Here is a 19,723-nt window from a genome sequence, read left to right on the forward strand (position 1 = left end):
TAATTCTTGGAGTACTTCTTGTGTTAGAATCTTGGGGGCAAAAGAACATGGCATCTCATTTTTGCTTTCTGTTCTCGTGGGTAGGGAGGGACTACAATCAAATCTTCTGCCTTTGCTTTTGAGCATTTGGTTTGTGGTTGAAAATGACCTTTATCCTTACCACAAAGTGTGTTAATGCTATAAAGAATTGTGCAAGAGATTAAAAACCTGGGGGATGCTAGTTTTTGCCAAATTACTAGGTTGATCTCAAGGGAGATGACAGATTCTACAAAATCAGAACCTTTTCCCTTCCTGGTAAATCAACCTCATCTATCTTTGCTAAAGCTAATTTACAGGCCATCCCAAGGCATTGGTGATATTCAGGCATTTGTTTCTACTGATTGCCTCTGAAAATTAAATTGCTCTTCTATTTTATTAAATATAAAGATGACTACTTTCATTCTTAAAAAATTTTGAAAAAATACATTATACAAACAGAAGAACATATAAAAGATATTATGGATCAAGGCTTTGTAGTCATACCCATTCCCCAGGGTTTTGCAGAATTACACCCCCAGTCCTTATGAACAGTTCTTAACTTTAATGTAGTTCAATTTAATCAATATTTCCCTTTTTTAGTGCTTTTAGTGATTTTAAAGCTTTATTTATGAAAATCCTGCCTTATCCAAATTCTATTAACATAACCTCCTATATTACCATCTAACTACTTTTAAGTATTTTTTTCATGCTCAGATTTTTTTTTTACTATTTTTGTAGAAGTAATAGTAGTCATAGCCTCAGTTGTTGTTTTAACTGTCTTTTTAAAGGGTGAACATTTTTGTTCTAAGATTTTTATTTAATTAACATAAAATTGTATTTTTTGTGTATAACACAATGTTTTGAAATATATACATATTATGGAATCAAGATAATTAACATGTGAATTACTTCCTCACATAGTTGTTGTTTTATGGTGGGGATGCTTAAAATCTACTCTCACACTGATTTTTTTCAAGAGTACAATGTATTATTAATTCTAGTTACCATCTTATACAATAGATATCTTGACTTATTCCTCCTATCTAACTAAAATTTTGCAACCCTTGACCAACATCTCCCCTGTGCCTCCCCCAACCCCTGTCCCAGCCCCATTATTCTACTTTCTACTTCTATGAGATCTAACATTTCTAAGAGATCAATGGCTTCAGGTTTCATACATGTGTGAAATCATAGTATTTGTTCTTAGTGAGGTTTGAGGGATTATTTTCAATTTGCCATTCTAACTTAAAGATAAGTCATGGGGTTAGATAAATTTGTCTTAAAATATTTTTAGCAAATACTTTTGCTTAAATTGCTAAAATGAAACATTTAAGTGTCCCAAGGACAGGGGAAATCCAGTGTCTCACACATGCAAGTCAAGTGCTCTACGGATAAGCCCCAGCCCCAGCCCCTTTTTAAAAACGCAAGCCTAGAAGAATCCAAGCTTGCATGCTCTTCCCAATCCTGTCACTTCCCTCCCTGGAGGGAGTATGGAGGAAGAAGCTAAGTGAATTCCTTCCATTCTCTTTTTTGTTGTGGAGTGGAACAGAAAGTTTTTTCCTTTGGAGAAATTTGGAGACTAGTGAAAAAATTTCCACTCCCTGCTGACATTTCTCCTTAAAAAGAGATAAATCAAACTGAGAAATTTTATTTAGCTCTGCTATGCTCCTATGAATGAGTTCCCTTTAAAACTTTTGAATCAAACAAGGAAGTTATAAATTGCATTAACATTCTTGAGTATGTTGTAAAGTGAGCTCCACTAGGTAAAAGCCAGGACATTTGGATTCTAGGTTCTTCTGAAGTCAACTTCATTTGGGTGACTTCAGATTCATCACCTGCAAAATAAGAATTTAAATAATCTTTAAGGTCCCTTGCATCTCTGACAATTGTTCAATTGATTATGGCAGTCAGGTCTGTTAAGAGGCAACATGTTCAAAAGTCCTGTCTACAGTGCCAGCATAATAAACCTTTACCTAGATAGCACAGATGGTCCGTGTAGCATGAGTGGCACAAATGCCATGATTTGTTGATTTTTGGTGGCAGCAACTTAAATGGCATATAATCATGTTTTTATATGTAAATGAGCTTAGTTAACAGTTCTTGCAAAATGAAAAAATGGACCTTTTGTAGTATCTTTTTAGATTCTAATAAAATGTCAACCTGATATTATTGCTGTAAAACAAACCACACACACACACACACACACACACACACACACACACACAGCAGGGATTGAACCCAGGTCACTCAACCACTGAGCCACATCTCCAGCCATATTTATTTATTTATTTATGTATATTTTGAGACAGGGTCTCATTAAGTTGCTGAGGCTGGTCTTGAATTTTCAATCCTCCTGCCTCAGCCTCCCAGACTGCTGGGATTACAGGCATGTGCCACTGCGCCCAGCTAGGGAAGACTTTAATTTTTGAATCACTTTTTAAAATAAAAATTTTACTCTAAACTCTTAATATAAAAAATAAATAGCATTCATTCAGGCCCATCACTTTAGTTAGACATTATCCAGAAGGGCCTATTAACTAGTCAAGTAAACACTACCATGTGATATTAATAAAATGTTTTTTTTTTAATCTCAGACTGAGATCTGTTACTTGTAAGCTATTTGAGTTTGGCTAATTATCCAAACTATAATTCAGTGATTATCAAAATTTTGTGTGTATTAGAATCAACTGGGGAGAAGTGGTTATAGCACAGATAGCTGGGCTTCCCTCCCATTATTTCTGATTCAGTAGGTATAAGGTAGAACCTAAAGCATTTTTAATACCTCCAATAGATTCTGCTGGTCCCACGACCACTCTTTGTGAGTCACTACCCTAAATCAGTTTCAAGGTAGGGGAGAAATACCTCCTTCACTGGTTGTATTAAATAAGTTGTTCTCTATGAAGCAAATCCCAAGGTGTCTGACAAAATAGGAAAATTTTAATTAACATTAGTTTCCTTTATCCTCTCTCTCTCTCCACTTCCTTCAATAAACATTAACAAGGTGCTCCATGGGATATGATGGATGAATAGGACAAGACTCCTATCTTCGTGGATCTTTAATTAAGAAAAAAAAAGAATGCGTATGTGGCAATTAAAAATAAGATCATTAAATAGTGAAATGCTAAATTACTTTTTATATTTACTTTTTGGCACTTGGGGGTTTCAGAAAAGGTAGAGATCACTGGGGGTCCTTAGCAATCAGGGAAGACCTCACTGAATCAGTGAGATTTAATTAGTTCTGGAGCAAAAAGTTCTGTATTACCTACAGGCTAGTAACAGATTATAAAGAATCCTAAAGGCCACATGGAGGGATTTAGACTGGACATGATTAGCACTAGGAGGGGACAGCATATAAGGCTTTGAACAGAGGAATAATATGACATAAAGTTATTTTTGGGGAAGACAAACCCAAATGGAGTATTCATGGAGCTAGGATGAAAAATGTGATAATTCTCTCTGTTGTAAGAGGCTACTTCAGCAGTGGATACCCCAAGAGAGAGCAGTGCACTGAGAGCAGTTGGGAGTGTAGACTACACCAACTTTATAGGAAGGGGTCATCATCTCTCTTATATTCTAGTTGTTGGCATCTTTTCTCACAGTAGAGTGTGGAGTGTGTTCTTTTGAATTCCATAATATCTCCTATTGTACCTTTCACAGACAGATGGATGTGTAGTAAATTCGAGGTGAATTAAATTAAAGTATATTTGAAAAGTCTTAGCAATGACTGGTCATAAGGGAAAAAGGACAAAGTGACAAGGAGAGTGATAGCTCTTATAAACAGGATTTCAAGGTTAGTGATATTGTTAAGTATTAACAGGAAGATTTTGACAGGCAGCCTGTTGGGGGTATATTGATTTTACTTATGGATATGGCTTTGATACAATGTCCAGGCATCCAAATGGAAATGTTCAGAGACTGCAGCCCATGCAAAATATTAGGATGGAGAATGTGGATATCATTGAAATATGTAATCATAGCTTTTGAAGGGCTCTTAATTTTACTTCAGTCTCCTGATTAATACAGGAAATAACTATGCATTTATCACTTAAAGTGTGGTTTCTAGGCAATCAGCATTGATATCATGTGGGAGCCTGTTAGAAATGAAGAATCTTAGGCCCCACCCTAGACCTATTGAATTAGCAGCTGCATTTTAGAAAATTTCCATGGGATCTCGGTGAACATTAAAGGTTAAGAAGCACTGTCTATATACCATTACTGATTTCACCCTCTGTTTTCATAGTTCTAGTGGAGGAGAGATTAGCTTAAGGTAACCCATTTCTTTGGTCATTTCTAATTTTAACAGTTTAGATCTACACATGCTCTGTGGGGATCCTTATGTAGAAAAATGGTTCTTAAACTTGACTACACATTGAAAATCCTTGAGGAACTTTAAAAATACTGATGATTATATTATATACCCACTAGAATAGCTAATATTAAAAAGATTTACATTCTTCTAGCAACTGAACACATAGGCATTATCCAAGGAAAATGGAAGTATATATCCAAAGAAAATAGAAGTATATATACACAAAAACCTGTCCAAGAATGTTCATATCAGACTTATTTATAACCCCAAACTGCAAACAACTCAGGTGTGCACCAGTGGAAGAATGGGCTTAAACAATCAAGGTATATGCATATAAAGGAGTACCACTCAGCATTAAAATGGAACAAACTGCTGATATATGCCAAAACATAGATGGGCCTCAAAACATTATGGTGAATATGGGAAGCCAGACACAAAAGGTCCATACTACGTGATTCCATGAAGTTCTAGAAAAGGCAAAATAATCTTTGGTGATAAAAATTAGAATAGTGTTTACTTTTGGGAGGCAACAAGGTGAGAAGTGATTGTAAAGGGATTTGAGGGAACTTTCTTAGGTGACAGAAATTTTCCACATTGTGATAGGGGAGTGGGTTTTATAAGTGTATGCATTTACCAAATGTCCTCTAAGATTTTGCATTTGATGGTAGACAAATTATAAACCTAATAAGAGAGGAAAACTATTCCAATACCTAGATACCACTTCAGAGATCCTGGTTTAAATGGCCTAGGATTGCAGTGAGGGCTTTAGGATTTAAAATCTCACCAGGTAGCCATGCACGGAGGCACACACCTGTAATCCCAGGCTGAAGCTGAGGCAGGAGGATCACAAGTTTGAGGCCAATCTCTTCAATTTAGCAAGGCCCTAAGTCACTTAACAAGATTCTGTCTCAAAATAAAAAATAAAATGAAAAGAGCTATGGATGTAGCCCAGTGGTAAAGCACCCTTGGTTTCACTCTTCAGTACCAAAACCAAAATAAAACCTCAGCAGATGATTCTAATGAGCAGTCAGGTTGACCAACTGGCATATGTAGCATATGGAGAGGGGTGATACAAGACCCTCTGGATGGGAGAATAAAGCAGAGGGGCAAGGGATATGGGAAGGGAGTTGCTGGAGGAATAGGAGAAAAGGAGAAAGGGGCCATAACAAGGAAACCAAGAGAGAGGTGAGGTTAACAGAGAAAGAAGTACTCTAAGAGTCAATCAGGGCAAGATGAAGCAAAATGTCCATTTTCATGAAGCAATTTAAATAGAAATGTGCAGACAGAAACAGATTACAGTGTAAATGAGTAAATATGTAGTAAGAAAAAGAAAAACAGCAGGTGCATCATAAACTTGAATAACCTTAAATAGCATGTGCCTATAAAATCCAAATCTGATGATATATATATTTTTTCCATACTAGGAATTGAGCCCAAGCGTTCTTGAGATGCATCCCCAGACCTTTTTATTTACTTATTTATTTATTATTATATTTGGTACTGGGGATTGAACCCAGGAGCACTCAACCACTGAGCCATATTCTCATCCCTTTTTATATTTTATTTAAAGATAGGGTCTCACTAAGTTGCTGAGGCTGGTTTTGAACTTGTGATCCTCCTATCTCAGCCTCCCCAGCTGCTGGTATTACAGGCATGTACCACCACACCCCACCCCCAGACTTTAATTTTTTTTTTTTTATTTTGAGATAGGATCTTACTAAGTTGCCCAGGTTGGCCTTAAACTTGTGATCCTCCTTCCTCAGTCTCCCTAGTAGCTGGAATTACAGGCTTGCATCACCACATGCAGACTGACTTATTTTTATCCTCATATAAGTGGTGAAATATTTCTATGGAATTAAAATATCCTGATATTGTTTAGTCAAATCTTTATTCTAGCACATATTCCTCTAGGGAAACCTCAGCAGAGAGCCCCATCTTTGGGTGGTTACAAAGGAAGTTCTAAACGTTTTGCATATTTTGATGCCAGTATCCAAGCAGTAAATGTCTTTGTTGTGAGGTAGCTGCCAACTGTAAGTTGATCCAATAGCAAGGACTCTTGGAAAAGAGTTACTATAAAGGTTTTGGAAGGTTTTTATAACTAACTGTCCTATCATTTCAAAATAACCTTGTAAATATTGGCTTCTATCAACTTTTAACTGCATACTCTTACATCATGTGTCAGAGTTAAATATTATTTCCCCCATAGCCTTTTGAGAAATCTCACAAAAATTTTGTTTTGGTTCTGTTCTATGGTGGAAAAATTAAACAGAATCAGTAGCTGGAGAATTGAATGGGGGAAGAGTATTCATGACAGTGAGAGCTTTGAGTCTAATGCTTTTTGTTGTACTTATCTCTTAACTAATCTGGAGTCCCTTGAAATAGATATAGGTGAAAGACCCTGAAAACCTGGAGTGAAATTTTCTACAGAGGTTCTTTGACCCAACTATGAGGGGAAACCTCTATGGACACTTCTGGAGAAAAATTATCTGTGCTCATAGTGCAGCTCTGTGTGTACTGAGAGATTGATTCGTGTACCCTACTAGGAAGAAGGATAAAACATTTCACATATTTCAAATTAGTGTTTCAAATTCAATGTTCAATGTTGGAGAGACAGATATCTGCTCATCAGCATCCTCTCCTGGAGGCATCACAGCACAGACCACAGAAATATTTGGACAGTCTGTGCCTTATCAAATACCCTTACCTGAGTCACATCACTCTTGGTAGGATAGTTAACACAGCAGGCAGTTCACAGTAATAAGCTCTGTTTGATGTCCCTCAAGTTGATCTCCAGCATGCTAGTTTTATTAGTAAGCGTCTGTGTCCAGAGACAGTGGAACAAAACAATAATAATCAGATCTTAAAGAAATTTGCCTGCTTCCCAGTAACAAATTAAGGTACTGCTACCTCTGGCAGAAAGATGGACCTTGCAGCAATATTAGCTCAAAAGCTTTGGTTTTCAGAAATTTGTGAAGCAAAATTCTGTCTCCTGTCAGGGATAGAATAGTAACAGAAGGAGCAGATGACTTGGTTAATGAGCTCCTGGATTTCCAACTATACCCCTGTACTCTTGCACAGGTTTCCACATTGCCTGCCTCTCCTCACTCAGCAGCCACAAAAGGGCTAGAAAATTTGCTTTATGATCTACTCCTTATTTTTGTTACAACCATAACTTTTCTGTGAATTAATAATATACTCAGAAACAGAAATGTTTGGGAGTCTAAATATTGAAGCTTTAGATGTTTTATGTATGATAAGAAAGTAAAAATGGAAAAACTACTGGCTCAAAGTGATAACTATAAATATCTAGATTTTGCTTTATTTTTTTTTCAAATATAGAAAGGGATGGTCAGGTTACTTGGTACCTAATGAAGTTTAATATTATTGTGAAAGTCAAGTTCATTGAAAATTCCAGTAATGGTTCTTGCTAGTGGTTTACTCTGTGCATTTCTGTGATTCTTTTTCTTAGGGGCAGGTAATATCTGCAAACTTACTTTTCTGAAATCAAAGGTATGACAGAGATGGGTGTTAGGAGAAAGGGAAAATGGAACGGTAAAGATAGATGACCTTGGGAAAATTATGTAAATTTTGGTTTGTCACTCATTTATATTACTTAAAATATTCTCAATTCTTACTTCTGTTTCATAGGGACAATAAGTATTTCATAATTTAAAGAAGTCCTTGGGCTCCTATCATAAACTGTAAGACATTCAAAGGACATTTATTTTCATGTGTGTGATTAAAGTGAAATTAATATCTGTCCATGGTCTAAACAGCTTTCATTCTAACAGTGTAAAACTTTTGATTACTTGACATTTAATAACATTTATTTCTGTTATGTTTTTCTGTTTTTTTTTAATGATATCCTTTGTCAGAGGCAACTTATCTTCACTATAGTAATCAAAATAGTCTCCTTATTTGAAACTGAATATGCGTCCCATTTTCTCCATGGAGCATCTTATAATGACAGTAGCATAAAATGAACTTTTCTTTTTCTAAATTGGTACATAACTCGGAGATACCCATCCACTAATCTGTTTTACCCCTTGGATGCTTGTCTGCCTGAATGATACAATTGGATTATATGTTTTTTGGTGAAACATCAACTTTCCCCCTTTCTTTTGTAGTTTTCATTTCTAACACAAATTCATGCAGAAGTATATGACCTGATTTGATCTGATTCTAGGTATCTATCTGGATTTTTCTGATCCTGTGGTATTAGCAGTAGTAGTAATATAGAGGCTTTTTTTTCCATAAAGAAGATTTTATTAGTAAACAAAGGAAGAACCTTTAAATGTCTGTAATGTCTCCACTAGACCTAAAAATTGTTAAATTAATTCCTGAGGCTGATGTTGCACTGAATAATAAACCAATTTTGCTTCAAAGTGGAGTTATTTCATTAGATTTTGTTTCTTATACTATCTTAGGAAAATGTTCACTAACTAATGTATATTAAGTGCCATTAATATGATGGAATTGTGCTAAGAGTTTTATGGAGATTGTGGAGATTGGAAATATGAGTATACTTGGTCCTTTTCCAGCTCCTTTAGCTTATAAATCATCTTAATACTATTATCATGATTATACATCTTTATGGAAGATAAAGAAATATTGTTTTACAATATAAAGGGGAGAATTTTGTTAGTTTAAAAAAAGATTTAGTAAGGACAAAATGAAGACTGTTCTTTTGGGCAAAATAATAACATAAAAATCCATATGACCATAGTCTCTTAATCCTTGTCTAAAGATACCTGTTTTATTTTCTCTAATTAGCCATACTAATGTATTTTTGGCATTTTGGATACTCTAGTTGACTTTGTGATAGCCTTTTTTATGCACTGATGTCATTGCTAAAGAATTTCCCTTTAGTGCTTCAATGTCATCTCTTAACTTTCTTTATTTTTTTGTTATTTTTTTTTTAGTTGAACGTAGGCACAATACCTTTGTTTTACTTACTTATTTTATGTGGTACAGAGGATTGAACCCAGGACCTCATGTGTGCAAGGAAATTGCTCTACCACTGAGCCACAACCTCAGCCCCTCTTAACTTTCTTTATTAGCTCAATGTGAAAATACTTTGTCCAGTTAGTTTTGAACATTGTATAATTTAACTATTGTGTAACAAGTGACCCAAGAACTCAGTGTTTAAATGAAAAATCATTTAAGTGAGTAGTTTTGCTCCTTTCTACTGGGCTCTGTCACATGTCATTGGTTAACTCTGGAACTTGTCCAATCCAGAGTGGGCTCAGATACAGGTCTATGATCTGGTATGTCTCTATTCTTCTTCCTTGGACTGGAGTAGTTGGCCATGTCTTCTTCTTGGAAGTATAGAAGTTCATGAAAGCAAACCTGCTTCACAAGCACTTTTCTAAGCATTTGCATCTGTCACATTAGCTAACATCATAAAGTAAAAATAAATCACATACCTGCACCAAGAATCAAATGACATGGAAATAGTCTTCACTGCTTAATGGGAAAAACTATAAAGTTACAAGGCAAAGAGTGTGGGCATGAGGGAGTGAAAAATTAGCACCATTGAATAAATCTACTAGAGCTGCCTTCTGTTTTGACTCTACTGAAATATATTACTCATTTGTTTCCTCAAATTCCAGATCTTCTTCCCAGAGTCATTTTTACTTAAATAACATTCCTTAAGGTAAAGGTTAATTTACTTCCGACTCATGCTCTACAAATTGGTCTCCCAGGAAAAGAGATGGTCTACAAAGCTCTATGGAAATTAGTTACAGCACAGTGCCTATGATAGTTAATTCAGGTCAAATGCAAGGATTGCTTAGATCTCTGTTACCCTCACTTCCACCTATGTAAGGAGATTGATAGTTGCTTCCACAAACATGTTGCAACCATCATGTAGTAAATTCTTCTGCTAGATTGCTATGTCATTTATATGGAACCACAAGACTTAGATCCAAAACAGTGAAGATACTGGTGCTTCTCCCAATCATCAATGCTGAGTTGACAGGATAGAGTTGAAGCCAAAGTTTTGGTAAGTCATATATCTATTAAACTCTGGTTTCTAATTACACTGAAGAAGAGGCAGACATGTCCTTAATCAGGCCCAGAGTCTGATATCCCACCTGATAGATCTCTGCAGGCTGCCCAGGATAAATGAATAATGGGAGACCTCTATATCTGTTATTGATTTCTTTCTAAATGTCCGCCCAAACACTGTCCCAATATATCTGATATAGGTGCTTCTTTGCCATTTTCCCTTATTTACACACCATTGCTAGTTTCTATTTTAATGTGTTAAGAGACCTATTGTGTCATTTTTCTCTGTGTACCCTATGCTTAATAAATCCATTGGTCCTTAATTCAAACCCTAAAGTTTTCAATTTTATCATCTTGAGTGCCATCTTCCTTCTGTGAAAATTGGCATCTATAGGAACTGTCATAAGTATTTTTTGAACTCCTATAATTCTCAAAGACCTCTTAAAATTTAATTCTTAATCCAGAACTTTGTTTTAGAGACTTAATAGGGAATTATACTAGCAAATAAATGACATTTTTACATTCTGCAATAAGCAATACTTAACTAGTATCTAATGTCAACAGTTCTAACATTGTATACCCTCCATTCTGATTGTTAAATATTCAAGGACATCTTTTCAAGTACATATCAATATTAATATTCATCATTTATTATTGACATAATAATTGTAAAAATTTATGGGGGAGTAGTGTGATATTCAATATACATGAGCAAAGTATAATGAGTAAATCAGAATAATTAGCATATCTGTCTCAAACATTTATAATTTCTTTGTGTTGGGAATCTTCAAACCCCTTTCTTCTAGTTCTTTATGAAATATGTAATAAATTGTTGGGACTAGAGTTATCATAATGTGCTGTAGAACATTATAACTCATTCCTCCTATGTAACTGTATTTTGGTACCCATTATCCGATCTCCCCCTCTAAACACTACCTTCTACACATACTAGCCTCTAGTGACCTCTATCCAGCAGAAAGCATTCTGCTTCTATGAAGTCAACTTTTTTATCTTCCATATATGATTGAGAACATGTTATATTTGTCTTTCTGTGCCTGGCTTATATCACTTAACATAATGACCTCCATTTCATCCATGCTTTTGCAAATGTCAGGATTTCATCCTTTTGTGGCTGAATATTCCTCATTTTAAAAATGTAAACCTATAGAGGAAATGGACTGTGTGGCTATTATATTATTCTGTTTATATCCATGAATGTCATTTGAGAAAGATGAGCAGAGTTGAAGTATACTCTGAATTTCTGACACTTCTATCTTTGCATGGCTAGATTGTGTAATTTATTTTTATCATAATAAAAATGAGTTAGCATCAAATTATGATGCATATGTTGAGAAATTGCTGTTGAGAAACAAAGATACTTTTCCCAGAAACCATAAATCTCGTTAATTCTGACAAGATTGTGCTAGAATTGAAGAACATTTTTTTCTGGCCACTTCACCTGGATCTATCTACCTTTACTGAACTCATGAACTATGTGTTTTAGTGCTTGAGCACAAACCACCTCATTCTGTTCTATTTCTGCTGTGTTTAAGTGTCTGGATTTTTCAAGCAGGTTCCAAAAATCACTGAAGATAGGAACTCCTATAGTGATACTCTCTTTTGTTCTTTATATTATCTAAGTGATATAGCATAGCAGGTCTTTTAAGACTTTATTATGAATAGAATGAATGGGAGGGAGAGAAGATATAATAAAAATAAGTTCATAATGTTAAAAAAATGTGCTACTACCCTTATTCTGATGTTTTCTTTAGAAAGGTGACTATTCTTTTCTTACATTATCCTCTTGAAAAGTTCATAAAATATAGCTTTGTCTCTTTACGTACCCTTCTCACAAATCTTTTATCACCTGTCCTAATTTTTTAATCCTACGCAGCCTAGGATTATTATCCAGAGTGAAGGTCTGATGTAGATTATTTAGTGCCCTTTCATAATAGCCAATTTCCTTAAAAGACAAAAATTTTCGTTAATCAGTACTTACTTTAGGTTTGATAAGAGGGTCCACTGCACTGAACTCACAATTTAGGAGGCTCCACTCTGGCCCTTGTCTAGTTGTGCATATCTTATGGAAAGTGAGATCTTTGTTTCTGAAGAAATGTGCATTTTCAGAAGCTGCACTCCCTCTTCCATAGCATGCTCTAGCTACCCAGAATTCTAGAGTGCTTTTTGAAAGAATGTAAACATAAATTGACGGCTAGTGTGGTCTTCCTCTGCAAATACATCCTCTTAGGGGCAGATGAGGACACCATCATACATCCTATACGTCCAAGGCATGAATAAAGGATAAATGTGGGAATTTGGGGCAGACTGTAGTGTTCAGGCTAAAGTACAGATGTTTGTGAAAATTTGCAACATGGATATGAAGTTGGGAAAAACACAAGGAGACAAGCCACAGCCACACACTTTTCACCATTCATGTGATTATGTTCTCACTCAGAACATCAAGGACTATCATAATTCTAAATTCAAACCTAGGATTTCAGTTTGTTACAAAGACATATGATATGTGGGCCTCCATGTGTAACAATCCCACAAAGTTTAGGGAAGGATCTATCAGCAGTAATCCAAAAAATCTTTGTTTTTTTTTTTCCCACCTTCTATCTGCCTATATTTTTACTCATGTTAAATGGTGGCTAGAAATACACTGCTCCTTGAATGTGGTGGGAATATATTGTCAAGCAGTCTTTTCTTCAATGAGATATATGGGTGTTTCAGGCAAACATGAAATCTGTGTTTAGGCAAATTTTTATTTGGGGGGAGAGAAGATATTTTATTTCATTTCAGGATAGCTTATGAAAATAATGAACTTGGCTGGTTTCTGGTGGTAATCTGATTACTTATGAATAGTGATTGGAAAAACAAATGGTTAAACTATTTTAGAACTGGAAATGGTGTCTTCATTAATTCAAAATGACATAGACTTACCTGGATGCAGTGGTGCACACCTGTAATCCCATTGGCTCAAGAGACAGAGGTAGGAGAATCACAAGTTCAAAACCAGTCTCAGCAACTTAGTGAGGCCCTGAGAAATTTACGGAAAGCCTGTCTCAAAATAAAATAATAAAAAGGGATGGGTATGTGGCTCAGTGATTAAGTGCTCCTGGGTTCAATCCCCAGTAACAACAACAACAACAACAGCAACAACAACATAGATTTGATGGCTTAAACAACAAACATTTATTTCTCACAGTTCTAGACAGAGGGAAATTAAAGATTAAGGTGCTCATGGATTCAGCATATGGTAAGGGCCTTCTTCCTGGTTTGCAGATGGTTGCCCTCTAGCTATCCTCACATTGAGAGATATTTTATGTTTCCTTCTCTTTATACAAAGCACTAATCTCATCATGAAGGTACACCCACATGACCTAAACTAACTCTTCCAAGGGCCTCACCTCCAAATGCCATAATACTGAGAATTAAGCTTTCAATATGTGAATTTTGGGGTGACACAAACATTGAATCCATAATACATGGTTTGACTTAACTGGAATTTCTTGGATGTGTAAAATAGTGAGTTTTTAGCAATATGTAAAAAGAGAATTACCAATGATATTTAAAAAGACATAAGGTATGATATCTCAGATAAACATAAGGAGAAAATGAAAGACAAAGCAGTAGGTGCTATTTAGTAAGAATGACTTAGAAGCAAAGCATTCTGCTCACCTTGAGTGGCAAGTACTATGAAAGATCTTAGAGTTCTAACATTAGGTCTAGCTATACATAAGCAATTATGTTGCTGACCTTCCTGTTCAGTAGTTGTTACAAAGTTAGTCTCACTCAATTGAATTTTTATTATTATTTTGTCCCTGTCCTCGACTTTTAGAGAGAGGAATTTTTTACTCTCCTCCCATCACATCAATTTTTCCCCTAGCACATTTTGTTCTAGAGGAATGTTTTATGGCATTATCACTATTTTTTTTCACTCTAAAGTAGAGAGCATTGTAGTTGATTCATCTTCTTTGTCTTGTCAAACACTTCACTCATCTTGACATTTGCAGAAGGCTTTAAAGGTGTGTCTTCTATTACTAATATTAAATTGCAATTGCTCTCATAATTTTCAATAGAGTGTGAATAGGATACAGAAAATTACCAGAATATCTGATTTGGGCATTTGTTAACTGAATCATGCATTGTCAACAACCTTGACTTTTTGTTCTATTATGTCCAGTGGAGAAAAAAAAATGCACTCTGAAAATAATCGATTTATTTCTTTAGAACAAACATGAATAGATAGCATTTCTGGTGTTAGCTTTGATTTCTATACAGTTCTGAGCTTTATATGATAGATTGTAGACCAAGTGGTCTGGACATTATCTTGATCTCTTTCTATGTTTTAAAAGAGACCTCCTCATAAAATAGTATTTAAATGAACCTAGACCAATAGCTTGGAGAAAATTTAAATACGTATCCAAAATGATCATAGCAACATTGTTTGTTACAACAAAAATGGGAAGTGACTGAAAAAACGTTTCAATAAGAAAATAAACATGTAGTCATGTCGTCATACAATGGAATACTGGACAACCATGAGAAAAAGTCAACCAAGCTTTAGTGCATTAACATGGACAAATCTCAAGAGCCCATTGAGGGGAAAAAAAAAAGCTGTAAAGGGAGTCCACATTATGTGTGGCTGACATTGCTCCCTTCTCCTGAATCTAGTTCTCTCCTATTGGAAACATGAAAGGATTTTGTATCCCTGATCCCTTTAAGTTAGGAGGAGCCACAAGATATGTTTTGGCTAATAAAATGTGAATGGCAGTGATATCTACCACATCATGGGAGCATTTATATGCTGATTGTCGGTGCAGGACTCTCTTATTTCCCTTTGCTGGTGATTATGAAAGGCATGTTGAGGTTTGCGTTATGTGGAGGCATGATGTTGTTGGGAGCAACAACCCTAGGGAGTTGTTTGGATCTGTAGCAGACTTAGAATAATTAAGAAGAAAACCTTAGTTTTTTTTTTTTTTTTTTTTTTTTTAACTAGACATAGTGGCGCATGCCTGTAATCCCAGCTATTTATGAGGCTGGAGTAATATGACTGCCAGTTTGAGGCCAACTTCAGCAACTTACTGAGACTCTCTCTTAAAATGAAAAATAAAATGGGTTTAGATGTAGCTCAGTGGTAGACCACTTGTGTAGCATATGTGAGACCCTGGATTCCATCTCCTGTGTAGCATATGTGAGATCCTGGGTTCCATCTTCAGTAGCACAAGGAGAGAAAGAGAGAGAGAGAGAGAGAGAGAGAGAGAGAGAGAGAGAGAGAGAGAGAGAATGAATATGCAAGTGAATGATAATGAATGAATGAGAGAGAAAGAGCGAAAAAGCAGTAAGCTTTAGTTATGTTAAGTCACTGAGATTGTTCTGCTAGGTTTTGGGGAAGTTGGAAAGTTTTTCCACTAACTTCCATTCCTCATAATGGAAGATGTTATATTCCTGGCACTCCCAGGCAACCAATGGTCTTTCACTGGATAAGTCCTCAGGCTTAGAAACAGAGGAACTTGGGTGGTTCAAATGAAAAGCTGTTAGTGTACACATGAATTTCTTATGATAGCTCTGGGTGTAAACCAAAGTACAATGATGTAGTGTGTCACCAGCCTCTGATGTGGGATCAGAGAGTAAAATATTTATACGTGCTAGTTAACTGTTGGCAGCTACATTTACATGTTTTTGTTTCTTTAACATTTTTTGTCAAGTTGATTATTGTATTTTGAAAATGTGAAGCAGAGAATAGCAGGTAAATATGGAGGAACAGATTCTGTAGGTGAATAGGAGAGATAAAATAGTAGAAATAAGGAAAATAAGGACTATAAATGATGGTAATTGGGTAGGGAGAGAGGGGAATGTGGGAGGATGCCTTTTCTTACGTCTAGGATATAGATTTTTCAATCACTAATTAAGAGATATTTTATTTCTTTCTGGGCACTGCTGTCCTCCCAAAGTTCTGTGTTAAAAAATTAATTCTCAAAGTCATATGTGAATGGTATTTAGAGTTGGGGCCTTTGGGAAAAATTAGGGTAGATGAAATCATGAGGGTGGGGCCCCCATGCTGGCATCAGTGGCTTTGTAAGAAGAGGAAGAGACCTGTGATAGCATACTTGCTCTGCCTGTTTCTGTGATGCTCTTTGCCATGTTATGATGCAGCAAGAAAGACATTACCAGATGCTGAGCAGATGCCAGCAACATACTCTTTGATTTTTCAGCCTCCAGAACCATAAGACATATAAACTTCTGTTCTTTACAAATTACCTGGGGGATAGTAGAGGATAGGAAAGGCAGCAGAATACAACAGACACTAATATAGCAATATGTAAAACAGTGGATGTGTAACCGATGTGATGCTGCAATCTGTATACGGGGTAAAAATGGGAGTTCATAACCCACTTGAATCAAAGTGTGAAATATGATATGTCAAGAACTATGTAATGTTTTGAACAGCCAACAATAAAAATTAAAGAAAAAAAAACAAAAACAAATTACCCAGTCTTTGGTATTCTGTTATAGCAATAGAAAACAGACTAAAACAGGCATTTTTCCCTTCATTTATGTGTTATTTTCATCAGGAAAATTATAACAAGTTATATATGGTGTTCAGTATCAGAAGAGTTCTCATAAACTCAATACTAAAGCAAAATAGATCAGTATTTCTATTCAATTAAACTTCATCCCAAACTGTAGTGGCCATATATCTTTTGGACTTTTTAATTTTTCAGATTATAGAAAATAATATGGTTTATATTTTTAATATTACCCAACACCCCAGGAGAGTCTGGGATTATACTACCTAATAAAATACATTCGTTTAGTAAAATATAGAAATGGTCTCACTGTGTAGTTTAGAGACTATAATTAGCTTCTTATCAGACTAGTTTTTTGCTGACAAATGAGTTCAAGCTAGATAAAGTTCACCTGGCAATAGAGTTATAAGAAAAACATTTGTTTCTAGGGCCTTATGGATTTTTACATAAGCAGAAAAGGAAATATAGACCTATCTAAAACTACTTTTTAAGGCTAGTATAAGGAATTAATGAACTAAGAATTACAGTATGGTAGCTAACCTTTAAGATAGACTCCAATAATTCTTCCTTCCACAGAAAGTAAGGCTGACGTGTATAATCAAGAGAACATTGCAGAAATGATCAAAGGTAAATTTTGAGGCTAAGTCATAAAAGATCTGTGATTTCTGTCTTGCCCTTTCTCCTTGATCACTAGCTGTGGGAAAAGCTGGATGCTGGGCATGGTGAATGGACCTGCAAGTGAATAAGCAGCACTGCAATCCAATCCTCTAGCCCTAATCAAGCCTTCTGATGACCAGAGCCCTAGCCAACATTTTAATAAAAGACCTTGAGCCAGAATCATCTAGTTAAATTGCACCCAAATTCTTGACTCATAGAAACCCTGTGAGCTATTGAAATTTATTGTTTTAAATTGCTAAGTTTTGAATTGAGTTTTTTTACACAGCAATAGATAACAAATACAGATAAGGGTACCTGGAAGTAGAATGCTGCTATAACTAGGCAACAGGTAGAAGCTGATAAGAATTTGAAAGTGTTAGTGAAAACCAGGCATGTGAGTAGACTACTTCAGAAATAGATCCTCCAGGCCCAGTCAAGTCTTTAGACAACTTCAACATCAGCTGGCATCCTGATTACAACCTCTAGAGAGACTCTGAGTCAGAACCACCCAGCCAAGACAATTCTGAATTACTCACCCACAGAAATATGTATCATTATACATATTTCTTTTTATTTTCAGTGGCAAAACTTTAAGGTAATTTGTTATGCAACAACAGAAAACCAATATGTGCAGTAAAGAAAAAGATCAAAGACATAAATTGATATGTAGAAGAAACAGACCTCATAATAACTCTTCAATAGCTATAAATCACTGTTACTAAACTCACTTTCTGTTTACTTCTCCATTCATGATTAAAATGTTTATGCCATGAAAGAGGTTTCTTTACTATAGCTCAGCAGGGTTAGGATATTATCAGGTATGTTAAGATTCTGGAATACGAAGTGCTAGAAATCTTTTCCACAAATGCCCATGCTATGAATATTTCTGGCCTCGTGTGCCACATATTTTCTTTTCCCCCTCAGTGTTATTGAGGTACAACATTTTGACCATCTGTATGCATTCTTTTGAGAAACATCTGTTTGAGTTTTTTTTATTTTTAATTGAGTTATCTATTTTCTTGTTATTGAGTTGAGTTTATTATTATTTATTATTATTTTAGATATTAATCCCTTATTAGATATATGGTTTGCAAATACTTTCTCCCATTGCCTAGGTTGTCCCTTGACTTTGTTGATTGTTTCCTTTTCTGTGCAGAATCCTTTTAGTTTGATGCAGCCTCATTTGTTTATTTTTATTTCCTGTGCTTTTTGGTATCATATCCAAAAATCATGATATAGACTGATGTCTCTATGTTTTCTTTTAATAATTTTATTATACCATATTTTATATTTAAGGCTTTAATCCAGTTTGAGTTGATGTGTGTGTGTGTGTGTGTGTGTGTGTGTGTGTGTATGTGTAGGACAAGATAAGGGTCCAGTTTATTGTTCTGCATGTGAATATTCAATTTTCCAAACATTATTATTGAAGAAACTATCATTTTCACATTGTGTGTTTGTGGCACCTTTGTTGAACATCAGTTAACAATAAATGTATGGTTTATTTCAGGCCTGTCTATCATAGTGTTCCATTGGTCAGAATGCCTGTTTTTATGTCAGTATCTTGCTGTTTTGATTGCTGTAGATTTGTAATAGGTTGAGAAATCAGGTAGTGTGATACATCCACTTTTATTCAGTTTTGTTTAGGATTACGTTGACTCTTAGGGATCTTCTATAGTTTCATATGAATTTTAGGATAGTTGTTTCTATATCTGTAAAAAATTACATCAAAATTTTGATGGGGTTGAATTAAATATATACATCATTTGGGGTATGATGGAAAATTTAACAGTATTAATTCTTTCATTCCATGAATATGGAATAACTTTACATTTATGTGTGCTTTCTTCGATTTTCATGGGCATTTTATAGTTTTCAGTATGCAGAACTTTCCCCTTTTGGATTAGATTTTTTCATAAGTATTTTATTTTTATCATATTTTAAATGGTATTATTTCTTAATTTTTTGGATAGTTCATTTGTGTAATACTCAACTTATTTTTGTATGTTGATTTAGTGTCCTGCAACTTACTTTACCAGATTTGCTCATTAGTTCTAACAGCTTTTGTGTGTGTAGGACAAGATAAGGGTCCAGTTTATTCTTCTGCTTGTGAATATTCAATTTTAAAAACATTATTATTGAAGAAACTATCATTTTCACATTGTATGTTTGTGACACCTTTGTTGAAGATCAGTTACAC

Source organism: Marmota flaviventris, chromosome X (genome assembly GCF_047511675.1).
Source record: "Marmota flaviventris isolate mMarFla1 chromosome X, mMarFla1.hap1, whole genome shotgun sequence".
NCBI lineage: Eukaryota > Metazoa > Chordata > Mammalia > Rodentia > Sciuridae > Marmota > Marmota flaviventris.